General features: G+C 36.8%; 1 protein-coding gene across 2 annotated transcripts in view; it reads right to left on the reverse strand.

Annotated features, from left to right (window-relative positions):
• The window catches only part of SCEL (sciellin), an 80869-nt gene that overhangs the window by 46179 nt on the left and 22168 nt on the right, over positions 1 to 12522 (reverse strand). For both annotated transcript variants that reach the window (XM_071549687.1, XM_071549679.1), the window contains exon 2: positions 1647 to 1943. The gene's annotated coding sequence lies outside the window, so the exon portion shown is untranslated. The remainder of the gene's footprint in view (positions 1 to 1646; positions 1944 to 12522) is intronic.

Here is a 12522-nt window from a genome sequence, read left to right on the forward strand (position 1 = left end):
CCATCATTTCTCTTGAACATAGTAGGTGTGAGAAAGCAAGTGATTAAAGTAGTTCGTACAGAAGAGATCTCCAAACCTTAGAACTAAGGCACTGGGGACACACATCATTACAGTTGTTCTTCTAGACAGGGATCTATAAGTGTGTGAGGTAAAATCTTTCTGGTTTGGAACACCAATTTTTCTCTACATCCATTATTTCTCCTCTCATACATCAATAGTGCTGTGAATGGGCTGGCAGATCATGCCACTTCTATTTAAAATCAAATAAGAATTTATATTTCTTCATTCCAGATAAAGGCTGTTTTACAAATCACCATCGCAGCCAGAACCAGTCAGGCTGTACTATCTTTCATAATCCAAACTTGTTATTTCAGTCAAGAATATGATCTCTTCAAATAGCCTTAAAGGCCACTCTGTGAGGTGCAGATCTCAATGAATAACTCTTCTTTCTTTCCTACAAAATTACCACTAGTAACACATCCCTTTGCTAAAAATTGCATTTAAAAATAACTAAATTTACTTTACTGACATTAAAGAATAATAAAAATGTGTTCCTAGATTGATTTTTTTTTAAAAAAAAGATACATATCAGAGCAATAGCCATATAATATATTTAGGACCTTTTGGAATTGATACACTGTGTTTAAATTAATATTTTACTCTACTGTTTCAGCCATGGAATTAACAGCAACTCTCACAGAAAATAAAAATAAGATGTATGGGTGTAAAAGAGAAAACAGGCAAGGTTTGAACAGGTAAGGTAGGACTACAGAACACATGAATGTATGACAGAAATCATTCATCTTCATGGCTGAAAGAACTCTCAAAACTGGTTTTTCAGGACGTGGGTGGAGGAGATTCTGTTTTGAAAGAAGCTTAGGAACTGTCACTAATATAAAATCAGCTGCTAAGTCAAACCCTAAATTTGTACATAGTTTCAAATTAGAAATATGTGATCAGTTTTAAATGTGGTAGGTTTTCTGGTTTTTAATAGAGTGCAGAAGAGGGGGTGATAATTTTACTCATTCAGCTGCATCATTCACTTTCCTAGATTTTTGGTGGAGAATCCATTCTGTCTATACAGGGGTTCAGTTAATTGTATAGATAAGTCATTGTGTCCAAGTAGAATGGGTATTTTTGCTATTCCTTTTGCAGAGGTGAAAATGAAAGTGAACCGTTGCCAATTGGGTTTTTTGCCAAAAAATTAAACTTGAAGCAAATTCAAGTAAAGGAGAAAAGAGTAAATACTCTTCAATTTTATATAAAAATTCCAAAGAAAGAATAAACAAGCAATAAAATTAACAAAAGAGCAAAAATCACATAAAACCAGCCATTCATGAAAAGTGATCTGAACAGTGAGTCTGTCATCAGAGTATTAACACTAGAATAAAATACAATTAGCAATATAATGTAAATAATGAAGTAATTAAGATAGTATGGCCAGAAGTCAGAAAGATCCAGGGAATCCAAACACCTAAACCATAAAACTTTTATAGCTGGATTATCATAGTCAGTACCCCACACTTACTGAAAATCACATGCTCTGAAAGAGAATCCTTAACTGGACTCTAAGAAATCAGAGAACATCTGAAAATTCAGGACTTTCCATACATGGTGTATAAAGCCAAAAGAGTGAACATCCTTACCTAGGTATGGTAGAAGTTTGTGTCCTAACGTGGGTCAGTGTGGTTCGTCAGCCTGGAGATAGCTGGGAGTGAGGCACAGTCAAAGCAGACAGAGAGCTGAATTGCTGTTTGCCATCCAGCTGTCTGAAAACTCAAGAGATTTCTCTCTCAGAGGCTGAGTCACTTAAGAAGGAGGTAGGAGGTGTGGAAAAGGGTGGCACCTTGTAGAAATACCAGATCAATTAAAAGTACGGGTGAGTTGTTATCCTTCTGTGCTTGCTGTACTTTTCAAGTGCAGGAGGGCTGGGTTTCACAGACCTTGAAACAGAAAACCAAGCAATTACCATTTGGAAAAATGTACCAGAGTTATTTGGATTTTCTACAGAAATACATGTTGCAGAGCTATAGGGCTGCCTCTCAGCTACAGGCTTTAAGATATTCACACAGAAGAACGTGAAGAAATGCTTTATTTCACCAAAGAAAAATTCTGCAAAAGTGTTACATGGGCAACACACACTGGGATCTGATCTGCATAAAGTATTTGCACTGTTTGAGTATGCGGGCAGAGGCAAAAGACCTGGGAGGAAATCCCTCCCACATGAGAACTTGCAAGACTCTCTTATCTGTGCACATTTGCATTCTCCTTCAGTACAGCCAGCAACAAACAGAAACAAGAGAAGAGCTTGCCTTCACTTTTTTTCTCTCTCTTTAAAGTGGCTGCAAATAAATTTGTAGGCTGAGAACTGCCTTATTATTAGTAAATACAGTAGCATGGAATCAACAATTTTCTTACAGAAATAGTGTATACAACTCCACGCTTCTGTTTAACATACAGTGGCTGGTTTTAATGTAGCTTACACAAGCCCACGCTTCTTTTATATTTGGAAAACTTTTGTAATGAAATATTTGAGAAATCATCAAGCAAGATGCTGGGAAACCTTTAGTCCTATTGTCTTTTTGAAAGTTAATTTCTTTGAACACAAATAAACCAAACTCTGACATGACATAACTTAGTAATAGTCCTTATTTTTGTTGATGCTTACCTCTTCATAGGCTTGGTACTTAGTAGCATGAAGTTATTGTCTAAACATTAGTTATATCTGATGAAATAGAGCTGATGAAGCAGAGCAGCAGACAAGAAAATACCAAGTATAAATTACTAACTACCACAAGTATCAGAATTAATGAATACAAGCATGCAAATATTTCTGAATTTTCTACATCTCGACTTCTGTGTTTCTGAAAGTGAAAAATACTTATAGCAGTCCTGGAATGTTTCTCTTTTTGCAATCATGAAGAAACTTTTGTGAATATATCTCTTTACAGACATATTGAGAATTTATAGTTGCCTCCCAAATGAAACAGATGTCATTCCTCATAAGAAATGCAGAATTAGCATTAAATGGGAATTAACTTTAAAAATATACATACATTTTAATTTGAAATGATGTCTAGCTTTGAATTATAGTAATAACACCTGAGACTAGGAATATGTTTTTGTTTTGAAACATTTTTCTTTCACAATCCAGGTGTTACATGTTATGAAATTATCATTTTATGTTCAACCCAGACAAATTCTGCTTGTAAATCATAGATAAGCTTAACCTGTCTCACAGCAATGCCTTCTTTAGCCAAAATGTTTGAGAAACACAAATAGAGATGCAAACAATAAAGTCTGGAGAAATTAAATTGGTATCTTCCAGTATTTATGGCCTTTGAACACAGAGAAGAAATTATGGGACAGAGCAAGCCAGTTCTGCTACCCAAAAGAAGCCCAAGGCTTATTTTAAGTCAGTCCTTGCTAAGCATTTGGTGTGACAGAATAGATAGTCTACAGGAAATACATACACTATATGAAATTCCAACAATGGTACTGACCTCAGCTTAAGAATAATGTGGGCCAGCTGTCTTTTACTGGCTGATCTGCAACAACCAGTATATTCAATGGATAGCGAATATTTGGTGTGAGCTGTGCTGATTACTTACTATTTCAAAGCTGGGAAAAGGAAAAAATACCAACCCGAAGTATTTGTTCACACTAAAGCAAATCTAACTTACTGCTAAACATTCTGTCTTGTTTTCTGTATGAAAACCACATGCAAGTATTGTTCTTGGTGAATAAAGAATGTATGATGCAGTGCCATCTATCAGGAATTGAACTTGTTCAGCAAAACCATATGGTGAAATCAATCCATAACATTTTCCATGAGCAAATTTCACATACTCTGAAGAAATTCAGATTTCAGAAATTCAGAGGAACTCAAACTTTGCCTCTGGATCTCAGTATAACAAATGAGATCAATCACAAATCCAGCCATTCCTAGATTGTGTGAACTGTTCTGCAGTCAGGTTTCAGTTTTCTTTTAATTCTGTAGTTTAAGGTCCAAATTAATTGAAGGAAGACAGAAATATGGATACAGTGAAATTTAATTTCTCAGACTTTTTCAGAACTGAATTATGTCTCCATTATTCCCTTTCTCACTCTCAAGAAAGTAGCCAAGTTGAAGCACAGAAAGACAGTATTCTACACAAAGATTTTTCCATGGTGTCAAAAAAGAGCAATGCAAAAGAGAGAAGCAAGTCTATATATATTTGTATGCATATATATGTATATGCATCTGTACTGAAAACCAGTGGCTTTTAATCAAGGATGCAATTTTCCTCATCATTTCACTGGGTCATGTTCTACTATTCATTTATCAGATTTGAAGGATTTTATTTTTTTTTAGTTTATCTAGTATGGTGCTTTGGAGCTAACAGAAACTCGTGTCACATCTACCTATCAGTAACCTACTTGCTGAGAGTCAGGTAAATATTCAGCTTTTGCTTGCCATTCTCTCAAGAAAAAAAAAAAAAGAGAGTGTTCTCTGAAAAATAGATACAAGCATAAATGGCCTCATCCTAGGCTTATATAACTGGATATAACTCCACCAAAATCACTCTGATAGCTTGATTTAGCAGAGTGCATGGCCTGACATGATTTTTGAGAAAAACCAAGAAGTGTCTTAGAATTCCTTGCTAGGCTAAATCCTCTTTATTAATAACAAACAATAGGGACATATTAGTGATTAGTAATCAGAGGCCACTATCTCTTGCTACTTAGATTTCTAGCACATATTAGAGGACATTTCAATCAGGCTCATTTTAAATACCTCATCAACAATGGAGGCTTATTTGTCATTCACAGAATTCTTCGAAGGCCTGCTAAGAAACTGCCAGTAGGCGATGTTGACATTTTACAACACAGTAGCACTGGCAGAAAACTGAACCCAAGGAGTTCAGAAATGCCAGAATTGAGATTTGAATGGCTTATTCAGTATTACTAAAGCCAAATGGTCAAATGCTTATAGCATCCTACAGTGACAATACATTATGATACTTCCCAATTCTCATGGTTCTCTGAACAGCCTGGTTGTGTTCAGTGTTCTTAGCTTTAGCTTATACAGTTTTCTACAAAGTCTATGTCCTTTGATGGCTAGTAAAATGCACTTTTCTTTACATGATTTTCTTGTCAATTTTTGCTGAGTTTCCATTTTTCAGTGAAAAATTTATTGCAAAATATTGTGCTACCTCCACATTCTTACTAACATTTGTAAGATGGCATCATGAAAATATCATAATAGACTCTAGCTCTATTGAGCTTTATGTCGATTCACAACAGAAAGTTGGGAATTTGCAGTGACTCAGAGGGCAACTTTTTTGACAAATATGATTCTGTGACTCCTCCCAAAAAGAGAGGAATATTTCATGAATATATATATTTTTTCATACACTCAGTCCTCCAAACATGAAATCCTTTAATACTTCGAACTTTCCAAGTAGGATTGGTTGACTACTGTGTTTTGGGTTATGAGATTCTATTATTGTAACTGGTGTGTCTGAAAGATTTGAAGACAGTCTTGCAAGTTCTGTTACATTTTTTGAGTTTCAAGATATAGATAAAGCAGATACATTTATCCTATTAAATTAACCATACTAAGGCCAAGTCTTTGCCTTGAGGGCAAGTAGCACAGCATGTTCTGTCCCTGTATCACTAACTTGCTTTCCAGAAAGAACTGCCACCTCAGCAACAGTCCAATTGAAAACAGTCCAGCACTAGTACTGGAGATATCTGTGCCCAAGTCTTTTTTTCAGAGATAACTAATTGACAGCAGCAAAACTGTGTCAAGGAGTGTGCATGAAAATAGTATAGACAAACAGAGAATATTGCTCAAGTCCAAATCCTACTCCTAATTATTTAACTAGTTTGGCCCTATTTAGTGGATCTGATTTTTCCAAAGTTAATTGTGTTCAATATAACTCATGTCAAAAGATGACTAAAACTAAACACTCTGAAATGTACAGATAGGTGTTGGCAATGGATGATGGCCAGCTGCCAGGCAGCATTTAGCAGGCAGACACAGCTAGTTAATGTAACCTTTATCTGGGAGGTGGGTTGCACATCTGAGCCAGCTGCAAATTTTTCTTGGTCACAATTGGTGGAAGATCTCTTATGTACATAGGCAGCAGTTCAAACAAGTTAAGTCGAAAGGGGAAGGGTCACTTTTAGAAAAAAAGAACCCAGCACAGGAAATAGAAAAGGAAATGATGCTCTTACCTAGGGTGACACCTTCCTCTTGAAGGTGACTAACACAAGACCTGCTCCTCCCTAAATTCCCAGTCCAGCCCTACATAAAATAAGTCGATGCTTGGGACCTATGATACCTCTTTGTACAGAGGTACTTTTCACCCTAGTCAAAATAATTAACCAAGGGAACGTATTGCCTATGGGTACAACCTTACCAAGAGGTATGTGTGACTCAGAACCAGATTAGAAATGGTTGCATGAATACCAGTATCATCCATGACTGCAACAGAGAGGAGAGGGAGAAATAAGGAGCATGACTTTTTCCCATGGGCACATTATTCTATCATTAGACTCCATGGGATTTATTTAAATTGCCCCTGAAGATTCTGGTTCTCTTGCATCTAGACAGACATGTCAAAATAAAATATACTAATGATCTGGTGAGATGGAAACCCCCTTTCTCCATGGGCATCCTAGCTCCTACTAAGATGCAGGTTTTAAAAGTAGATAAGCAATGTCCTGGGCTGCCTGCAAAGGGCAACTACTGGAAGAGCCAGATGCCTGGTATCCTTTGTAACAACTTTGTTCTTTCCTTCATGCTCAAAAATTAGCATTCTTCTGCCTAATTCACGTGCAAGGCTCATCTCCAAACATGCTGTTACAATCCTGCTAGTAAGAGATGAATCTGTCCAAATTAATGTGCAAATGAGACCATATGCCCAAGTCAATAATATGGATTTTATGTAACAACGAATGTGAGGCAGAGAGATAGAAAGAAGTAGAAAAGAGGTGAGGAGGGGGTGGGGGAGTGGGGGGAGAGAGAGAGAGAGAGAGAGAAAGAGGGAAAAAGATCAAGCAGAAGACAGTCACTGCCCCTGGACCCAGTGGTGTCCTGTTGGTCCTTCTGTGTGGTGGGGATCCCAGGGTTGTTCAAAACATTTCACTATTTATACATCTTATTGGCTACAAATTAAATAGTTCTTTTAAGAATTAGTAGTCTATCTTCTATTGGTTAAGTGATTCCCTTGCCTCTAATGCTAATTAGTCTTCATGCTCAGTCTTTCTCTTGAATCTGTGGGTTTCTTGGGTCAGTTGGCTGTGAGTTGATCTTGCCCTGGCAGAATTACCTTTTACCCAGTCTGAGCTGCTTCAACACAGTTGCTGAGTTGGTTTTACTAGTTTCTTCCTTATCTTAGGAATTCTGCCAAATGTTCTTGTGTTCTGTAAATTTTACATTCTTTGTGTCCGCTATCAGTGGTACATCGTTCTTCCCAAGCTTTTTTAACTTCTCCCTAGGTCTGAGATCATTGAAGCATGTCAAGCCCTAAACTTTAGCCAGTTCTACAAACAAGTCATTTCTCTCCCTAACAGCCAGACAACAGTGCCACCTTTACATAGTCCAAGTTCTGGGTATCCACAGAGGTTTATTCAGTGAGGTGTCGTTGGTGGTCGCAGATGCCATTTGGCACATTAATTAGAGTGATCTTTGACCAGTGATGTGTGTATGAGCAGTTGCTTCTTTCCACACAGTTAGCCACAGTGGGACTTTTTATCCAGATGCATTAACCAGGATGTGCTAACCAGATCTTGCCTCTGCGAGGTCTGAAATTAGGGCTGTCCCATCACAAATTCCTCCCTTCTGTTATCTCAGGTTCTCACTATGGTGGCTTATATTATGGCAAGTTCCTTCTGTGGCCTTGACATTGTTCGAGACAGACAACTGTGCTCTTTAACCTCCTTACACATGCTTAACTCTTTCAAGGAATGGGACAAGAAAGCAAGAGCTTACCAATTGGAAAAGTCACTCGGCCTATAACTAAATCCAATCTCAAATCATTCTGCCTTGTGGTAACAGCCCATTTTTTACCAGCAGACTACCTTACCACTGAGTTATAATTTTTTGTTTGAGGGAAGACCATCACCACAGTTTTTCTACCTCCTGAAAATAAAGTTTAACAAGAGAGAATAAATCTACAGCTCTTTTCCTATGGCATACAGATATTGGTCTCACCACCATCTAAGTGAATATTTAGGTATTATGTATGGAATTCTCTCTTTTTATGTTGTAATTTTTCAGCATTTTATCACTTGGGTGACTAAAATAGCTAGATATAAGAGTAATTTTGTAATATCATATAGCGACAGCTGTTGTGCCGAAGCAAAAGAACTTAAAGATGTTTTCACTAGATTATATTACTGTTAAAGTGAGTACAACATTTCACTAAGTCTGATATGAAATTCCAAAATGCACCAAGAGTAGTATTGTGCTTTATTGATTAATTTTTGCCAGCCCAGCCTACATTTGCTATAGTTATTGCAGGTTGCTGTTCCTGGAGAAGAACTTTCAGCTGATTAAAGTAAGGCATGCAATATTTTTTTTTAACCACACCTTTATGAATACAGGAAGGAGCAGAGTCAGAGCTTTTTCATATGCATTTTTTAAATGCTAAGAAAACTTTAGTCATAATGCAGACGTATTTGCAGTCCATTGTTCTCCCAAAAGGTGTGGCAAAGTTCATAAACTAAAGAAGGAAGAAAAAAATGCTATAAATAGCATGCATAATGTCTAAACCTTTTCACATCTTCTAGTTGCCACGGAAAATGACTGAGCAGTGTCTTCTGTTTACAGCAGGTACCAACACATTTCATGGAGATACACAGTTCACAATGTTAGTGGACCTTATTTTCCCACAATTTGTATAGCTCTCTACACTGCAAATAAGTGAAATATCTTGCAGAAGTCCCTGAAAGTCTGGTCCATAGCATGCTAAACTTGAGCATCTTGATCTTGTACAACTGCCATTACTGCCTTAGCTAAAGAACACAGAGTTACTGATAAAATCAGTTAAGGAAAATTGTGCTGGAAATCTGGCTAGGTCAAATGACATCTGTGTGGTACCAACTGAATGTCTGTAACCAGTTTCATAAGTTATGTAGTTGATAAATAGCTTATTTGTTAATTTGTTGCCAGCACCTGAATTAGCAAAGAACATTCATATGAGTGGCTAAAGAAACTAAAATCAGATTCTGACCAACAGTAGAGGGAGTGTGAGAATTATGATTAGATGTGCTTTTTTAATTAAAAAATAAGAAAGACTTTGTAACATCTCTATCAATTAGAAATGCCAGAGCTCTGGGAAAGAACCAACTGTGCTGATCGCAAGGAAAGTCATCTTTTAAAAATATGTTAGAGGCAGCAAAGTTAAGGGCAGAAAAGTTTTTCTGCTCCCTATCTGAATTTTTCTCATAGCGATTAATTGGTCATGGGCATTATAAATACATAGGTGACACCACCCACCCCCACCCCCCCCCACCCCCAGCTGCTCTTTTTATGGTGCAGATAGGGACACGTACCTGCCCCATAAAATGGCATCCATGTGAGGAACTTCCCATTACACTCATCTTATAGATTGTTTCCTCTCCTTATCCTAGTGTTGTGCTAGGGCTGAGCAGCCTTTTCTCTGGTCATTTTTCTTTTATAATTTGGATCAAAATAGTTGATTGAGAACTTGACTGTGATTTGAAAACCTACATGGAAATTTTATATCAGTCAAAAAATCCTGATGAACCAGTATCTCACCTATTTCATGAAATCTTGACAGGTGCATTCCATAATGGTGTTATCAACACACATAACTGCTATGCATGCTACCAAATCTTACAGACTGTGATCGTGTTCTCTACCCACATGAAAGCTGAATATGAGTATGGAAGGAAGGTAGGGTTGACCCCTTTCCTGGAAAACACTGGATGTGGTACAGTTAGCACAAAACAGCTTCTTGTTAGAAGAGCTCTTAGAAAATATGTTCCAAAATCAATAACTGCAGAAATAAGACAAAGGCAAAAAATGGGAATTAGAAAGGATGGAATTGAATTTAAAAACATTCAGAGAAGGACAAAAAAGATGATGGAAGATATAAAATTACTTCTGAACACAAGGAACAAATGCATCATCTAGGACTCTTTAGTGTGGTGAAGGAAGGTGTAAGTGGTGTAAAAAGCATAACAAACAGTATGAGAAGGGTGTATTTCAATTCTCCAGCAGTACAAGAGCTGTTTGGCATCAATATTAAGTTATCAGGAAGAAAAAGAAAGAGCAAGAAAAAAAGGAAAAAAAAGGAAAAGGAAAAGGAAGAGGAAAAGGAAAAGGAAAAGGAAAAGGGGAAGAGAAAAGGAAAAGGAAAAAGGAAAAGGAAAAGAAAAAGGAAAAGGAAAAGGGAAAAAGAAAAGAAAAAAGAAAGAGATCTTTCTTCCCACAGATGTAGGACAGCTGTCCTTGCTTCAGGAAGATGTGTTTCCATTAGTTTATGAAATGAAACACTTTATTTATATATGTGTGTATCTGTACCTGTGCACATGTTCATATCTGTGTTCGTACATAAATATTTATGCATGTGTGTGTACCCATACATAAACCACTTCAATGAGGGTCAAGACAAGCTTGCGGAAGAAATGCATTGATGGTTACTGAGTAAAAAGAAACTACACTGGGCTAAGAAAGACTGTGACAAGCAAATTGATAGAGACTGTAAGAGCACTTTCCCTATTCTTCCCAAGTATTCACTTTTTACAACTGTTGAAGACAGAATATTGGGCTAAGGACTGTCACTGCTTTGTTATGTGGTCAAAATTTGTATAAGGCACATAACTAAAATTGCATTACAATTATTTCCTAAGTCTTAGGTGATAAGATAAACAATTACCAATACAATCAAGGTTATAATTTTTTTCAACTTTTGATGCTTCAGATGTTAAAATAAACCAGTCTCTTTTGTGATGGGGTTGTCATTCAGCCCATAAACCAAGAGCCATTTAGCATTGTTGTTTTAGTTTCTTCAGAATGAATTTTTTCTCTAGTTACATGACAAATATGGAGAGTAGTATATATGTAAATATGGAGAGAACTTTACTTTGTTAGCACATGTATAAGGCTCTTTCCTTACTCATAAATACCTTTGCAATCCAATAAAATTGCTCACCTCTTCAAATAACAGAAAAAAAATAATGAGGCAGATTTATGACATTTGTTGAAATGTGGGTAATCTGCAGGAGTAAAATTGAAAATTGTATCACAGAAATGTCATCTTCCCTCCACATTCCCCTCACAGTTTTTCTGGAGAATTCAGCTTTCTTGTTGTTCTCCCTTCTCCACAGAAGTAGAATGTTTAATAGCATTCCCAACCATCTTCCAAGGAGGTGCAGATTACAATCCCAAACTATGTGAAAGAAAGGAGAGTGCATTTCCTAAATTAGCACATCTTCAAATAGGGCTTTATGAGCTGAGAAGATGAAGACCAACTGAGCTTTCTTCTTGCCTTTATAAAATATTTATCCTTTGATATAAACTGGTCAAATAGACTTTTACAATGTGTGGAAGTTAGTACATTTTAAACATCAACTTCTCCTTCTCTTTTATTTTCAGGAAATTATCTTTTTCTAATAGTTGTTTTCCAAACTGCGAGTAATTTGGAAAGAATATTATCAGAAGAAATCTTTTGTGTAAGTTTTAATGTTCAGTACCCAAAGAATTGAGGCAAAGGTTTTTTATTTGTTTTTGTTCCTGTCGTTCAGTGACATGAAAACAAGGCCGTGCTTTGGAACAGGGTGATTTTTAAATAATTTGGGTGATATTACAAGGGAAAGAGTCATAGCAGAATTACTATAATTATCTGGATTTAATCACAGAGGCCCATGTAAGTTCCTCAGGTTCCAGATCCTGCCACGGTGCTTTAAGAGCATAATGTGAAGAACCCAATAATTTTGAGTGTAGGTTGCTCTGGATCCTCATGCAGATTATTAGCCTGAGAGACCTAAATGCCAATTAATTTTTAAGCAAATAATTTGAAGTCTACTCAATGAAGAAGAAGCCAGACAGGTGGCAGCTATTTTCAAACATTTCTTTCCTCAGAACTGGGTGAGACTTTCCATCCAGGCCCTATTTAGCCAAAAAGCTAGGCTACATCAAAAGCTACGCTCCTACCTCTAAATTTGTCACTCTAGACACCTCTAATGTGATCTCACACTAATGCAGATGACTAAAGTAGGTCAGAGGATTGGGCTGTAGAAGTTACTATTTCTCTCCACTGTTTTGAAAGGGAACATAAAAATGACAAGTGAGATGTAGGCATCTGCACCATAAACACCTAGACAAGTCAGATGAGTTCCATGTAATGGCAGGATTTCAAATAATTTTTTTTTCTTGAAGTAAGCTGTGACTTCATGCCAAATTAGAAGGAGAAGGAAACAAGGATTCAGATTTATTTTTTCTCTCTCTGTCTGGCCAAAATTCAGGCTGCAAGGCTCATTCTGCAGTCTCAACATAACTGCATC

This window comes from Pithys albifrons, chromosome 1, assembly GCF_047495875.1.
Source record: "Pithys albifrons albifrons isolate INPA30051 chromosome 1, PitAlb_v1, whole genome shotgun sequence".
In the NCBI taxonomy this organism is placed as follows: domain Eukaryota; kingdom Metazoa; phylum Chordata; class Aves; order Passeriformes; family Thamnophilidae; genus Pithys; species Pithys albifrons.